Below are 15,192 nucleotides of genomic sequence, written 5' to 3' on the forward strand. Positions count from 1 at the left end.
ATGAGGAAACGCTCGATCTCCTCCGGCGTCGCGTTCAGCCCAGGGACCGGGGGGTATGGGGCCGAACGCGGCGTCCGCGACTCGCGAGGAGCCGCGTGGGCGGTGTCAGCCGAACCCCCGGCCGCGTCGCGCGAGCGTCGGGGGAGTCAGAAGAGCGACGATGTCTCTTCGACTTCTTATGCTTCTTACCTGACGACTTGGACCCGGAGGAGTGGCGCCGACTCCCGGAGCTGTGACGGCTCCGTCCCCGCGACCTGTCCCTCGACCTCCCGTGGGACCGGGACCGGGACCTCACACGGCGCGGGGGCGACTGACGGATCTCGAGTCGCCTGCGGGACCGCTCCCGCATGGCCTTCCTCGAGAGGGCACGACAGTCGGAGCAGGCCTCGTCGTCATGGTCGACACCCAAACACATCAGGCACAAGCGGTGGGGATCCGTGACCGACATGGTACGGTCGCACTCGTCGCAATGCTTGAAGCCGAGGCATCCCTAACGGCACCGTCGGAGTCGTAAAGACTTCGAAATGGATCAAAAAGATCAAAAAGTTTAGTCAAAAGTGACTAGGGAACTGCTCTTTCCAGATCTGCGCTGGCTGGCGCGGAAAAAAGAAGAACTGACGTCAGCACGCAGAGGCGGCGTCTAAGTACTCCGACGACGTCATCACGGCGCCCACGACGCCTACGACGGACGCGGAGCCGCAGACGACGCCTGCCGACGCGCAAGGGTACTGCTACGCAAAACTTTCCGGATCCAGTCTGACGCCTGGGGATATTCTAAGGTAAGGAATCTATCACTAACGCGTCTCTTTCAGATACACTCACACTGATCACCATGCACTCACACTGATCACCATGCACTCACAACATTCACCCACTCACCCTGCACTCACAGTGATCATAATGCACTCACAGTGATCATAATGCACTCACAGTGATCACAATGCACTCACAACATTCACCCGCTGACCTTGCTCTCTCAGTGATCACTCTGCACTAAAACTTTGCTTGCATTGTTCACTCTGTACCCCACCCTGCAGTCACACAAGCACACTTCTCACCCTGCACTCATGTGACACTTCACTCACCTGTCCCCCCGCTTACTGCTCAATCTGTTGCTCACTCAAACAAGGCCATCACTAACCATGCACTAATTTGTCCCACTCTGCACTTACAGTCAAACCCAAATTCATATGGGCACCTCACTCACACTGCAGTCACTCCTTTTACCCTACTCTCACACTGTTGCATTGCTCACCGTGCAGTCACATGGGCACTCTTGTCACCCACACAGTGCAGAAGGTTAAAGTGCCTGGTACAAAGAAGATGTACCATGTACATCACAGAACTGAGTGCGAGTAAACTATGAGTAGCGCTATAAAAAAATGAAATGTTTGCCAGACAGGTGCTATAGAGAGATGAGGTGTATTGTTGGTGAGTGGTAGTGAGGGAATTCATGGAAAAGGTTGAAAGACTGTTGCACTGTGTGCGACCAGAGCTTGGACAAGCCCTGGCTGGGAGTGTTAACCCCCCCCCCCCGAAGTTCGGGTTTAGTGGATCCCCTGCATCTGCCTATTGTTTACATTTGTAGTGCGCTACTGTTACCAAAAGGTGTCCTGGGGCTAATAACCATCTTCCTGCAATGTGAGAGAGGGATCCGGGGTTGGGAGAGGAGAGAAGAGAGGGATAGAAGGAAGGGGGTGAGAGGAAAGGGGCAGGGGTAAATTGCTTAACTCTGCACAAGACCGCCACGGTTTGAATGCACCCTTGCTGCTCCCGGCCATGGCCTGGTGAGCTTCTAATATGGCAGCGCGTATTCCTGCGGATTGGGAGGCCCTTCACAGAGGTTGACTAGACACCTTTCTGATGTTAATTGGTGTATTTTGGTTATAAACTGGTACTGATGGGGTGAAATCTTTCCTCAGTATTACTGTGTTTAAAAAAAATTCTGAATAATAAAGCAATGCTACCCCAAAATACGCAGCATCACAGAACATTATTTACAGTTCTACTCACACAATTTAGTCAAGCCTGTCGCATAATTTGGTCCTCACCTTCCTCATAACCTAGAGGTTTAGAAATTTTTGTCAGGAGGGGGTCCTTGCACTTCAAAATGTTGACAGGTGGGTCTCGGCATCCAAAAGTTTGAGGACCTCTGCCTTATGATGATTGGTTGTAAGTCAACCTTATAGACGAGCTATCCTAGTAGCGTGGACAAAGCAGTCTTAGGCTAAACTCTGTAAAGGCATGTGAAGCAAGCTGTTTTACCATACACAATCCCCTTGAATACCAAATGAAAGGACACCACACAGATATATTTGAAAATATATATATATATATTTATTTACTACAAATCCCCTATACTCTTTATGAGCACAGAAGCAAATGCGTTAAAACAAACACAGTTTAAATACACAAAAGTTGCACAATATGGATGAGCCCTAGGGGCTGTAGGAGAGTAGGGTCTGCAATCCTATGATCACCCAGATTTTTTGCTTTTGTTTCACTGGTTTACGACTTTCTCTGGCTGTGGGCCTGCCAATCAGACCCACAGCCTGGCTGTTCTCTTTCTAAATTACCTCATGTACCCTAGGTGCATCTACCAATTGGTACTGGGCCACCTTATCAGACCCTGTAACTCAGGGCATAGGTGTACCCAGGGCTGCCAGGGGCTGCAGCATGTATTATGCCACCCCTGGCTGGCCTCCTAAATTTGACACAACTGGCTGCATGACAGCTGGGGCAAAGTCGTGTAATCACCCTTTGCTGTAGGTGTAGTATACCTATACCTAACCCTAAAATGGACACACAGATTCCTATCAGTCACTCCTATGGCAGGCCTTGACAATCCTGAAGGCAGAGTGCTTGGAATCGTGTGAGATGGCACTCTGGCATGAGCTGAGCCTGTCTGCAGCTTGCGGAATCAAGTCCTAATAGCTGTTCCATGATATCGCATACCATATACTCTTAAGTGCATTATAATCCTCGCGGTTAAATGCTATCTCTGGTATTGCTTTATCAAAACATGTCGAGTAAGGTGTCATACGAATTGGAATACTAACCCCTCGCCAATTCTGGCGACGGGGTTAGCATTCCACCCTTCTAGAGGGACACGACATGTATGTAACTGTGAACCCCGGTTAAAGTTAACTGAAGCCTCAGCTCCACAAAATGGATGCTGCCACCACAGACACGAGTCTGACCCCCTGCAGCTGGGAGTCCTTCCAGTGAGGGGAGCCTGGACAAAGGGTTTCCTGTCAGGGGCGGTGCTAGCACCGTCCCAGACATGGTTTTGTGTATCCTGGGTAGGCAGGGCTTTTCAGGAAGGTGACTGCTGAGTGGCACCCCGGCGCTCACTACGCATAGGCCAGTCAGAACCAGTTCCAGGGGCACACCAGCCCCTGGCCTGGGGAAGTCCGGCAGGGGAGAGGGGTGTAACCACCCCCCTCCTGGTCCCACCCATAGGCAGGACCTAGTCACCGGGTCAGCCCCCTTTTTTAGTATAAAGATGGGAGCGGGCCCCCTGTTAAAATTAGATCATCTTTGGAATCAAGATACCACTTTCTTCGAAAGGACTTCACGATTTCTTCTTCAAGATTCTCCCTTGTGGCTAAGGAGTAGTCACCCTGCATCAAGCGGGCACCATCCTAAAGAACACTGCGGTCTGCTGCAAGTCCTTCATCACGAATCCGACGACCCAGCTCGACGAGACCCGGCTTCCCTGGCACCTCTGACCTCTACTCACCTCTACAGCCAAGCTGAGAACCGTGAGTGCGACGAGACCTCAAGGGACCGACGATCGCCAAGACTGCACGACATCTTTACTGCAAGCCCACCGTGTCCTCCACTGGTGAGTGCTTTGGGGTCCGAGAAGCCCCGACCCTGCGCAGCTCCAGCACCCAAGATCAGCCTCCCTGCATCTCCACGATCGGCGTGGGGCCCTTCTGCTGTTTGCTGTGCACCGCGTTGTTTGGCTACTAGCCGGCTGGCTTGTGGCCTTCTAAACGACGCCCAACGACTTCACGACTGCTGGTCTGGTTGCTCCAGGCTGGCCCTTGCTTCCTTGTTCAAGAGAGGCACCCCGGACCCTCCTGGTCCACTCCAGACGCCATTTTAGGTCCACCGCGTGGGCTTGAATTTGCCAAGGCTTTGTTGCCCAATCCTGGGTCCAGCGACGCCGACAGCTTCCATCTTCGTGGGACAGCTCGATCCTCCATCCTGGTCGCCGACAACGCCTCCTGGTCCGTGAGATCTTCGAGTCAAGCGTCACCCACTCACCTTGTCGAGGTGGCTACCATCCGGTGCCCTCCTGGTGCCCACTGACTACTGGCTAGTAGTCTCGAACTTGGTCCCCTCTGCTTTCAGGTGTCATCTGTCTTCGAGATCCAGGCTTGGATCCAACTGAACTTTCTTCACTGGTCACCGGCCAGCATCTTTTCTTCCGGCTCCTGGTCCGTCTACGAGGATTCCCGACGTCTTTTCAGACCTATGCAGCTGCAGCCCCTGGGCTAGGTAACTTCGGCATTTCGGTGCCCCAGCATAGCCTCACTATCCAAGGGTCAGAATCTACTTTCGTTTTCTCCCTACCAGGTCGGGTTCGCCCGAGAACACTAACTTTCTAATTCCTAGCTACCATAGACTTTTGTCCCGCATCTCGCGTGAGAGTGCACACACTGCACCCGAGTCCCCTAGGCCTCCTAGAAGTAATCTAACGATTCCCTAGTCAAGTCCTAGCGATTCCAAAAGCTATTAGAACTGTACTTACCTGCTAGGAATTTCGCATTCCACTTTCAGAGTATATGGTTTTCCGTGCCCCTCGGGCATTTGTATATACTGTGCTAACTTAAGTATTTTTGTAAGAGTTTTGGTTTGTGCTTAGTACCCTGTCCTCATAAAGAGTACAGGGCTGTTGTGATCTTTAAATAAATAACTGTTTATTTTCATAACACTTGTGTGGTGTCCTTTCACTTGGTATTCAAGGGGTATATGTGTGGTAAACAGCTGGCTTAACACGCCCTCTCGAGTCTTTAGCCTTAGACTGCTCGTATCCACGCTACTAGGATAGCTGGTCTATAAGGTTGACTTACAACCAATCATCAATAAGGGTTGCTGGACTGATACATAGTGTTCACTAGAATAGTGAGCACTGCATATCAGGCCACCTTCTCACATTGGTGAGCAGCGGTTGGGATTTGAGCTTGCTGTTGTTTTACCACACGTATCCTAAGAATATCTTGTTGAAAGATCACATAAGTACTGTTAGGTACATATAACTAAAGCTTAGAATACTCTGAGTTCTACTGAACCAGCTGTTGTAGCTCCTCAAGGCTTAGCACACCTTGGCTGCAACTCTAGCAAGGGACCAGTAGGTAACACATAGTGTAGGTAGGTGCATCACTTACACCACACTAGAAGCAGTATGTCGGTCACAGGAGGAAACATTGGGTCTCCCCTTGTGTCAGTTGACCCTCCACAGGTCATCCCTTCAAGATATACTGCGCTTAGCTTCCATGAGTTACGACAAGTATGTACCTCTAGGAAGATTAAGCAGGGGTCTAACCCCACAACTGCTTTTCTGATTGGTCTCTTAGAGACTCATGATGCAAGGAGGGCTGGTAACCCAGACCCTTCTACTTCAGAAGGCAATATGCCCTCCCTACAGGGACCCTTTGATGACCAGGACCATCCACATCAGGAAGCAGATGATGCTGATGATGAGGATGATGACTTGGAATCTAAGGGTGAGGCAGAGCAGGACCAGGTAGAAGTCGTCAGACTAACCAGGACCAACTTAAGCAGACATGAGAGGGACTCTAGGGGAGCCCTGGGGCCACTCTCAGGTCAGCTTAACGTGGGGAATGGACGAGATAGATCTCTATCAAGAGGCTCTATCAGATCCCTTCATACCAATGGCTCTCAACGTTCCTCTCAAAGGGGAATGACATCTCCCCAGAGGAGAATGTATGAGGCTAAGGAAAAGGCAGCCAATCTGAGGATTGAAAGGGAAGAACTTGCCCTGGCCAAAGAAAGGCTTGCCTTTGCTAGAGAGCAACAATTGGGTGGGACAGTCCCCACTGGTGGCAGCATTGTACCTAGCAATAGGGAAAGGAGTTTTGATACAAAACACCTTGGTAAGATAGTGCCCCCCTTTAAGCAAGGGGATGACATCCACAAATGGATTACTGCTTTGGAGAGAGCCTGCACTGTGCAAGGTGTCCCCCCAAGTCAGTGGGCAGCTATCTTGTGGCTCTCCTTTGAAGGTAAAGGAAGAGACAAGCTCCTCACCACAAGGGTAGAGGATGCTAATGATTACCAAGTCTTGAAAAGTGCACTGGTTGATGGGTTTGGCCTAACCACTGAGCAGTACAGGGTGCTGTTCAGGGATACCCAGAAAACTCAGTCTCAAGATTGGGCTGACTTTGTAGATTGTGCCACTAAGGCTTTTGAGGGCTGGTTGCTGGGCAGTAAGGTTACTGATTATAAAGGATTGTACAATTTGATGATGAGAGAACAGATTTTAAACAATTGTCAGAACCAGTTGTTGCATCAGCATCTTGTTGACTCAGATCTGACCTCTCCCCAAGAATTGGGAAAGAAGGCAGACAGATGGGTTAGAACAAGAGTTAAACAGAACCAGGGCCAGAATCAAGGTGGTCAGAAGAAAGCAGACCAGAAGGGTAAAGATTCAAAAGGGGAACAAAATGACCAGAAGTCTTCGACAGGTCCCCAACAACCCAAAGAGGGTGGGGGTCAGGCTCCCCAAAAGAAGAAAGAAGGCCAATCTAAAAGGTGGTGCCAATACTGTAAAAGTAAAACTCACTGGTTTAGTGAGTGCACCAAGAAAGGAGGAGGGCAGACTCCTGCCACTGCAGCCCCTAAGGCACCTGTGCCCCCTAGTACAGCCAGCAGTGGTAGTGCACCTCCCAAGGGTTTAGTAGGGTTAACCCTGGGTTCTGAGGGGAGTGACAACTTAGTTGGCACCCTCACTCAGGCTGTCCTTGTCAGTACAGGGGATATGGATATGTCCCCTGACATAAGTCCCAATACTTTGGGCAAATACAGACAGACACCTTTTATTAATGGAAAAATGGCTCAGGCCTATAGGGACACTTGTGCCAGTGTCACAATGGTGACACCTAGCTTTGTGGACCCTGGACAGATCATGCCAGGTACAGAATTCCTGGTGACCAATGCAAGCAATGTCACTACCAATCATAGTATGGCAATTGTAGCTTTCTCCTGGGGAGGGGTAACTGGCCAAAAGAAGGTTGTAGTTAGTTCAGACCTCCCAGTGGATTGTTTGTTGGGCAATGATTTGGAGTCATCACAATGGTCAGAAGTGGAGCAGAGGACTCATCTGGAAATGTTAGGTTTGCCAGCACATGTGTTTGCTGTGACTAGGTCACAGGCCAGAAAATGCCCCACTGAACAGGTGCTGGATCCTGGAACAATGGACCAGACACCTCCCAAGAAAAAGAGCAGTAGGGTTAAGGCTGTGCCTTCCCCCTTGCCCCAGGTTGTGGATCAAGTCTCAGAGGAGGCTGACCTGCAAGAATTGAGGGAAACTGAGCCTAGAGAGTTTGAACTTGATCAAGTTGAATTCTTGGGTTCAGGGGGACCCTCAAGGGAAGACCTGGGGAAGGACCAGTTAGACTGCCCTTCTCTTGAACCCCTCAGACAGCAGGCTGCTGCTGAGGCTGCTGGGAACGCCACAGGTACCCACAAGGTATACTGGGAAGATGGACTCCTGTACACTGAGTCAAGAGACCCCAAGCCTGGCATGACCAGGAGGCTGGTTGTACCCTTGTCTCAGAGAGGTTTCCTACTTACCTTGGCCCATGAGATTCCCTTAGCAGGTCACTTAGGCCAGACAAAGACTTGGGACAGACTTGTCTCACACTTTCACTGGCCTCACATGAATGAGGATACCAAGGAGTTTTGTCGCTCCTGTGTCACTTGCCAAGCCAGTGGTAAGTCAGGTGGCACAACAAAGGCCCCCCTTATACCAATGCCTGTGGTGGGGGTACCCTTTGAAAGAGTGGGGATTGACATTGTTGGTCCAATGGAACCCCAGACAGCATCAGGGCACAAGTTTATACTGGTGGTAGTGGATCATGCCACCAGGTATCCTGAAGCTATTCCACTTAGGACCACCACAGCACCTGTGGTGGCAAGGGCCCTAGTTGGAGTGTTCTCCAGAGTGGGCTTCCCTAAGGAGGTTGTCTCTGACAGAGGTGCAAACTTCATGTCAAGCTACTTAACTGCTATGTGGAAGGAGTGTGGTGTCAATTACAAATTCACTACACCCTATCACCCACAATGCAATGGGCTTGTTGAAAGGTTCAACAGGACCCTAAAAGGGATGATTCATGGACTACCTGAAACACTCAGGCGTAGATGGGATGTCCTGATGCCCTGCCTTCTGTTTGCTTACAGAGAGGTCCCACAAAAGGGGGTTGGCTACAGCCCTTTTGAACTTTTGTATGGGCACCCTGTGAGAGGCCCCTTGTGTTTGGTGAAGGAAGGATGGGAGAGACCTCTCAAAAAGCCTGCAACCAACATAATGGACTATGTACTTGGTCTCCGCTCCAGGATGGCTGAGTATATGGAGAAGGCATCAGAAAACCTTAAGGCCAGTCAAGAACTTCAAAAAGCTTGGCATGACCAAAAGGCTGTCCTGACTGTTTATCAGCCTGGACAGAAAGTGTGGGTGTTGGAGCCAGTGGCCCCAGCAGCACTCAAAGACAAATGGTCTGGGCCCCACACAATTCTTGAGCAAAAGGGAGAGGTCACCTACCTGGTGGACCTTGGAACTCCCAGGAGTCCCCACAGGGTACTCCATGTCAACAGGCTCAAAGCATATGTCGACAGGAAGGACATGAGCTTGCTCATGGCCATAGATGAGGGACAGGAGGAAGAGAGTGACCCTCTCCCAGACCTGCTCACTCAGAATCCTGATGATGGGTCAGTAGATGGTGTTGTCTTTTGTGGCAGCCTCTCTGAACATCAGCATAAAGACTGTAAACAGGTTCTTCAGTCTTTCAGACATATGTTCTCTCTGACACCCAGTCAGACCAATTGGTGCACCCATGAGGTTGACACTGGGGACAGCCTGCCAGTCAAGAGTAAAATCTACAGGCAGCCTGATCATGTTAGAGACTGCATAAAAACTGAAGTGCAGAAGATGTTGGAATTGGGAGTCATTGAACCCTCAGATAGCCCTTGGGCTAGTCCAGTAGTTCTAGTGCCAAAGCCTCACACCCAAGATGGTAAGAGAGAGATGAGGTTTTGCGTAGACTACAGGGGTCTCAATGCAGTCACTAAGACTGATGCCCATCCAATACCAAGGGCAGATGAACTTATAGATAGATTGGCTTCTGCCAACTACTTAAGTACATTTGACTTAACAGCTGGGTATTGGCAAATCAGGTTAGCTGAGGATGCCAAACCCAAAACAGCATTTTCAACCCCTGGTGGGCATTATCAATTTGTGGTAATGCCCTTTGGTCTGAAAAATGCACCTGCCACCTTCCAAAGGTTGGTGAATCAAGTCCTTACTGGGCTGGATGACTTCTGTGCAGCATATCTAGATGATATTGCTGTCTTTAGCTCCACCTGGGAGGATCACCTGGTCCACCTGAGGAAAGTGTTAGAGGCTCTGCAAGCAGCAGGCCTCACTATCAAGGCCACCAAGTGCCAGATAGGGCAGACACAGGTTGTATACCTGGGCCACCTTGTAGGTGGAGGCCAGGTTCAGCCACTGGAGAGCAAAATACAGTCAATCAGGGACTGGGCTCCTCCAACCACCCAGACTCAGGTTCGAGCTTTCTTGGGCCTGACTGGATACTACAGAAAGTTTGTCAGGAACTATGGTTCCATTGTGACACCATTAAATGAACTGACAAGTAAGAAAATGCCAAAAAAGGTTCAGTGGACAGCAGGCTGTCAAAAAGCATTCGATGACCTAAAGCAGGCCATGTGCACAGCACCTATCCTTAAGAGTCCAGACTACTCCAAACCATTCATTGTCCAAACAGATGCTTCTGAGTTGGGTGTGGGAGCTGTTCTTTCTCAACTGAATTTTGATGGTCAGGATCAGCCCATTGCTTTTATAAGCAGAAGGCTGACCCCCAGAGAGAAGAATTGGTCAGCTATTGAGAGGGAGGCCTTTGCTGTGGTTTGGGCCCTGAAGAAGCTGAGGCCATACTTGTTTGGCACTCACTTCAAGATTCAGACCGACCATAAGCCCCTCTTGTGGCTAAATCAGATGAAGGGTGAAAACCCCAAACTGCTTAGGTGGTCCATTTCCCTACAGGGGATGGACTTTACAGTGGAACATAGACCTGGTACTGATCATGGCAATGCCGATGGGCTCTCCAGATATTTCCACTTAGAACAAGAAGACTCACCTGGTCAAGGTTAGCTTATTGTCCCAAAGTTTGGGGGGGGGTCATGTAGGAGAGTAGGGTCTGCAATCCTATGATCACCCAGATTTTTTGCTTTTGTTTCACTGGTTTACGACTTTCTCTGGCTGTGGGCCTGCCAATCAGACCCACAGCCTGGCTGTTCTCTTTCTAAATTACCTCATGTACCCTAGGTGCATCTACCAATTGGTACTGGGCCACCTTATCAGACCCTGTAACTCAGGGCATAGGTGTACCCAGGGCTGCCAGGGGCTGCAGCATGTATTATGCCACCCCTGGCTGGCCTCCTAAATTTGACACAACTGGCTGCATGACAGCTGGGGCAAAGTCGTGTAATCACCCTTTGCTGTAGGTGTAGTATACCTATACCTAACCCTAAAATGGACACACAGATTCCTATCAGTCACTCCTATGGCAGGCCTTGACAATCCTGAAGGCAGAGTGCTTGGAATCGTGTGAGATGGCGCTCTGGCATGAGCTGAGCCTGTCTGCAGCTTGCGGAATCAAGTCCTAATAGCTGTTCCATGATATCGCATACCATATACTCTTAAGTGCATTATAATCCTCGCGGTTAAATGCTATCTCTGGTATTGCTTTATCAAAACATGTCGAGTAAGGTGTCATACGAATTGGAATACTAACCCCTCGCCAATTCTGGCGACGGGGTTAGCATTCCACCCTTCTAGAGGGACACGACATGTATGTAACTGTGAACCCCGGTTAAAGTTAACTGAAGCCTCAGCTCCACAAAATGGATGCTGCCACCACAGACACGAGTCTGACCCCCTGCAGCTGGGAGTCCTTCCAGTGAGGGGAGCCTGGACAAAGGGTTTCCTGTCAGGGGCGGTGCTAGCACCGTCCCAGACATGGTTTTGTGTATCCTGGGTAGGCAGGGCTTTTCAGGAAGGTGACTGCTGAGTGGCACCCCGGCGCTCACTACGCATAGGCCAGTCAGAACCAGTTCCAGGGGCACACCAGCCCCTGGCCTGGGGAAGTCCGGCAGGGGAGAGGGGTGTAACCACCCCCCTCCTGGTCCCACCCATAGGCAGGACCTAGTCACCGGGTCAGCCCCCTTTTTTAGTATAAAGATGGGAGCGGGCCCCCTGTTAAAATTAGATCATCTTTGGAATCAAGATACCACTTTCTTCGAAAGGACTTCACGATTTCTTCTTCAAGATTCTCCCTTGTGGCTAAGGAGTAGTCACCCTGCATCAAGCGGGCACCATCCTAAAGAACACTGCGGTCTGCTGCAAGTCCTTCATCACGAATCCGACGACCCAGCTCGACGAGACCCGGCTTCCCTGGCACCTCTGACCTCTACTCACCTCTACAGCCAAGCTGAGAACCGTGAGTGCGACGAGACCTCAAGGGACCGACGATCGCCAAGACTGCACGACATCTTTACTGCAAGCCCACCGTGTCCTCCACTGGTGAGTGCTTTGGGGTCCGAGAAGCCCCGACCCTGCGCAGCTCCAGCACCCAAGATCAGCCTCCCTGCATCTCCACGATCGGCGTGGGGCCCTTCTGCTGTTTGCTGTGCACCGCGTTGTTTGGCTACTAGCCGGCTGGCTTGTGGCCTTCTAAACGACGCCCAACGACTTCACGACTGCTGGTCTGGTTGCTCCAGGCTGGCCCTTGCTTCCTTGTTCAAGAGAGGCACCCCGGACCCTCCTGGTCCACTCCAGACGCCATTTTAGGTCCACCGCGTGGGCTTGAATTTGCCAAGGCTTTGTTGCCCAATCCTGGGTCCAGCGACGCCGACAGCTTCCATCTTCGTGGGACAGCTCGATCCTCCATCCTGGTCGCCGACAACGCCTCCTGGTCCGTGAGATCTTCGAGTCAAGCGTCACCCACTCACCTTGTCGAGGTGGCTACCATCCGGTGCCCTCCTGGTGCCCACTGACTACTGGCTAGTAGTCTCGAACTTGGTCCCCTCTGCTTTCAGGTGTCATCTGTCTTCGAGATCCAGGCTTGGATCCAACTGAACTTTCTTCACTGGTCACCGGCCAGCATCTTTTCTTCCGGCTCCTGGTCCGTCTACGAGGATTCCCGACGTCTTTTCAGACCTATGCAGCTGCAGCCCCTGGGCTAGGTAACTTCGGCATTTCGGTGCCCCAGCATAGCCTCACTATCCAAGGGTCAGAATCTACTTTCGTTTTCTCCCTACCAGGTCGGGTTCGCCCGAGAACACTAACTTTCTAATTCCTAGCTACCATAGACTTTTGTCCCGCATCTCGCGTGAGAGTGCACACACTGCACCCGAGTCCCCTAGGCCTCCTAGAAGTAATCTAACGATTCCCTAGTCAAGTCCTAGCGATTCCAAAAGCTATTAGAACTGTACTTACCTGCTAGGAATTTCGCATTCCACTTTCAGAGTATATGGTTTTCCGTGCCCCTCGGGCATTTGTATATACTGTGCTAACTTAAGTATTTTTGTAAGAGTTTTGGTTTGTGCTTAGTACCCTGTCCTCATAAAGAGTACAGGGCTGTTGTGATCTTTAAATAAATAACTGTTTATTTTCATAACACTTGTGTGGTGTCCTTTCACTTGGTATTCAAGGGGTATATGTGTGGTAAACAGCTGGCTTAACACGCCCTCTCGAGTCTTTAGCCTTAGACTGCTCGTATCCACGCTACTAGGATAGCTGGTCTATAAGGTTGACTTACAACCAATCATCAATAAGGGTTGCTGGACTGATACATAGTGTTCACTAGAATAGTGAGCACTGCATATCAGGCCACCTTCTCACAGGGGCCACCTACACCACATACTAAAATAGTGGTATAAGAACCACCTAGCTGAAAGGAAGTAGGCCTAGGGCCTTGGGAATCGCTGGAGCTGTTCGGGACTAACAGTGAAGAAGTCGGGAAAGGCCCGCGGGACTCGGGTGCAGCGCTTAAAGCACACGCAGGCACCAATGCAATGTCAATGGTGCGTAAAAGTTATAAAGTTACTGTTTAAGGAACCTTCCGAGTGACCTAGAAGGACAAAACTTAAGACCTAGACATTAGAGGTGTGTACCAGTGTAGGAACACCGGCGTTGCTGAGTTACCTCACCCACAGGAAGCGGATGCACCGGTGCAAAGTAGTGTCAGGTTTCGTCACGCAGGTCGATGGTGCCTGAAGATGATGATGCTGCAGGCGGATCGTTGAGGAGAGTTCCGGTGTATCCAAGGGTGGATCTGAAGTGGTGAAGACCTGAAAGCAGAGGGGACAATGTTCAAAGTCACTAGCCAGTGACTACCGAGGAACCAGGATGGAACCAGGCGGTGTCGGGTGCAAACAGGCGATGAGGTGCAGCTTGTCTCCTCAGCCACGTGGACACGAAGGGGTCGAGGACGTCCAGGAGTCAATCACGAGCTGTCCCACGAAGGCTCTAGCTGATGGCGGTGTCGGCAACTTGATTGGAGCAAACAGGCCTTGGCTAATGCAAGCCATGCAGGAAGTGAAGAAAGCTTATCACTCGGACCAGCAAGGTCAGAGCGGGTGCTCCTTTTTACAGGAGTGAGGGCAAGTCTGGAGCAACCAGACCCGCAGTGTTGATTTCGGATTTCGTCGCCAAGATGGCCGCTAGCCACGTGGCACGTGACCGGAATGGCGCGTCGAGTGGCAAGATGCAAAAGGGCCCCGCGCAGATCGTGGAGATGCTGGAGGGCTGATCTTCGGTGAAAATGCTGTTCGGTGGTGGGCCTTCTCAAACCCCAAAGCACAGCATCGAGGGTGCCTCGGGTGCTGCGCAGTCAGCTTCTCGGGGGTCTTTCGAAATGTCCGGTCCCACGTCTCTCGGTGCCTCCACGGGTCTCTTCTTTGCAGGGACTGTGAATCTGGCTCTAAGATGTCTGGGAGTCTGGGTCTCGTCGGGCTCTGGCTCCGGCAGGTGGCGGCGGCAAAGAAGACGTCGAGTTGATGGATGGTACCTGTGTTCACAGGGTGGCCACTCCTAGGCCACAAGGGAGATACTCTTCAGTCTTCTGTGCAGCAGAATGTCGAAGTCCAGTCTTCTTCTTTGTTTCAAGTTGATTTCAGGATGATCTCAATTGCTATGGCACTGCTCCCACTCTTATTCCCAATCTGAGGGGTGGATCACCTGCTAGGCCCCTCCTCTGGGTGGGACCAGGAAGGGGGGCGGTTACACCCCCTTTCCTTTGTCCAGCTACGCGCCAGGACTGGGGCTGGAAAGCCCCAGCACCGGTTTGGACGGGCTTATGCACGGGGACACCTTGTGTGCCCCAGGCATGTCTCAATCTATTCAGCCCTGTCCTACCCAATACACAAAATCCTGTCTGGGGTGGTGCTCGCACCTCCCAAGGCAGGAAACCCTTTGTCCAAGCCTCCCTCGCTGGAAGGACTCCCAGCAGCAGGAGGTCAGACTTGTGTCTGTGGTGGCCGCATCCATTTTGTGATGCTGAGGCTCGAGTTTAACTTTAACCGGGGTTCAGGTTATGTACATGTCGTGTCCCTCTAGAAGGGTGGAATGCTATCCCCGTCGACAGAACTGTCGAGGGGATAGTATTCCAAATCGTATGACACCTTACTCGACATGTTTTGATAAAGCCAAACCAAAGTTAGCATATAACCGCGAGGATTATAATGCACTTAAGAGTATATGGTATGGCAATATCCCGGAACAGCTAAGGGAGTTGTTCCCGACAGCTGCAGACAGGCTCAGCTCATGCTAGAGCACCATCTCACATGAAACCAAGCACTCTGCCTAAAGGATTGCTGAGGCCTTCCATAGGAGTGGCTTATAGGTTAACATGTGTCCAGTTA

General features: G+C 51.1%; 1 protein-coding gene across 6 annotated transcripts in view; it reads right to left on the reverse strand.

Annotated features, from left to right (window-relative positions):
• GBF1 (golgi brefeldin A resistant guanine nucleotide exchange factor 1) overlaps window positions 1–15,192 on the reverse strand; it is a 2,509,897-nt gene that overhangs the window by 398,935 nt on the left and 2,095,770 nt on the right. The gene's annotated exons all lie outside the window — the stretch shown is intronic.

This window comes from Lissotriton vulgaris, chromosome 5, assembly GCF_964263255.1.
Source record: "Lissotriton vulgaris chromosome 5, aLisVul1.2, whole genome shotgun sequence".
Taxonomy (NCBI): domain Eukaryota; kingdom Metazoa; phylum Chordata; class Amphibia; order Caudata; family Salamandridae; genus Lissotriton; species Lissotriton vulgaris.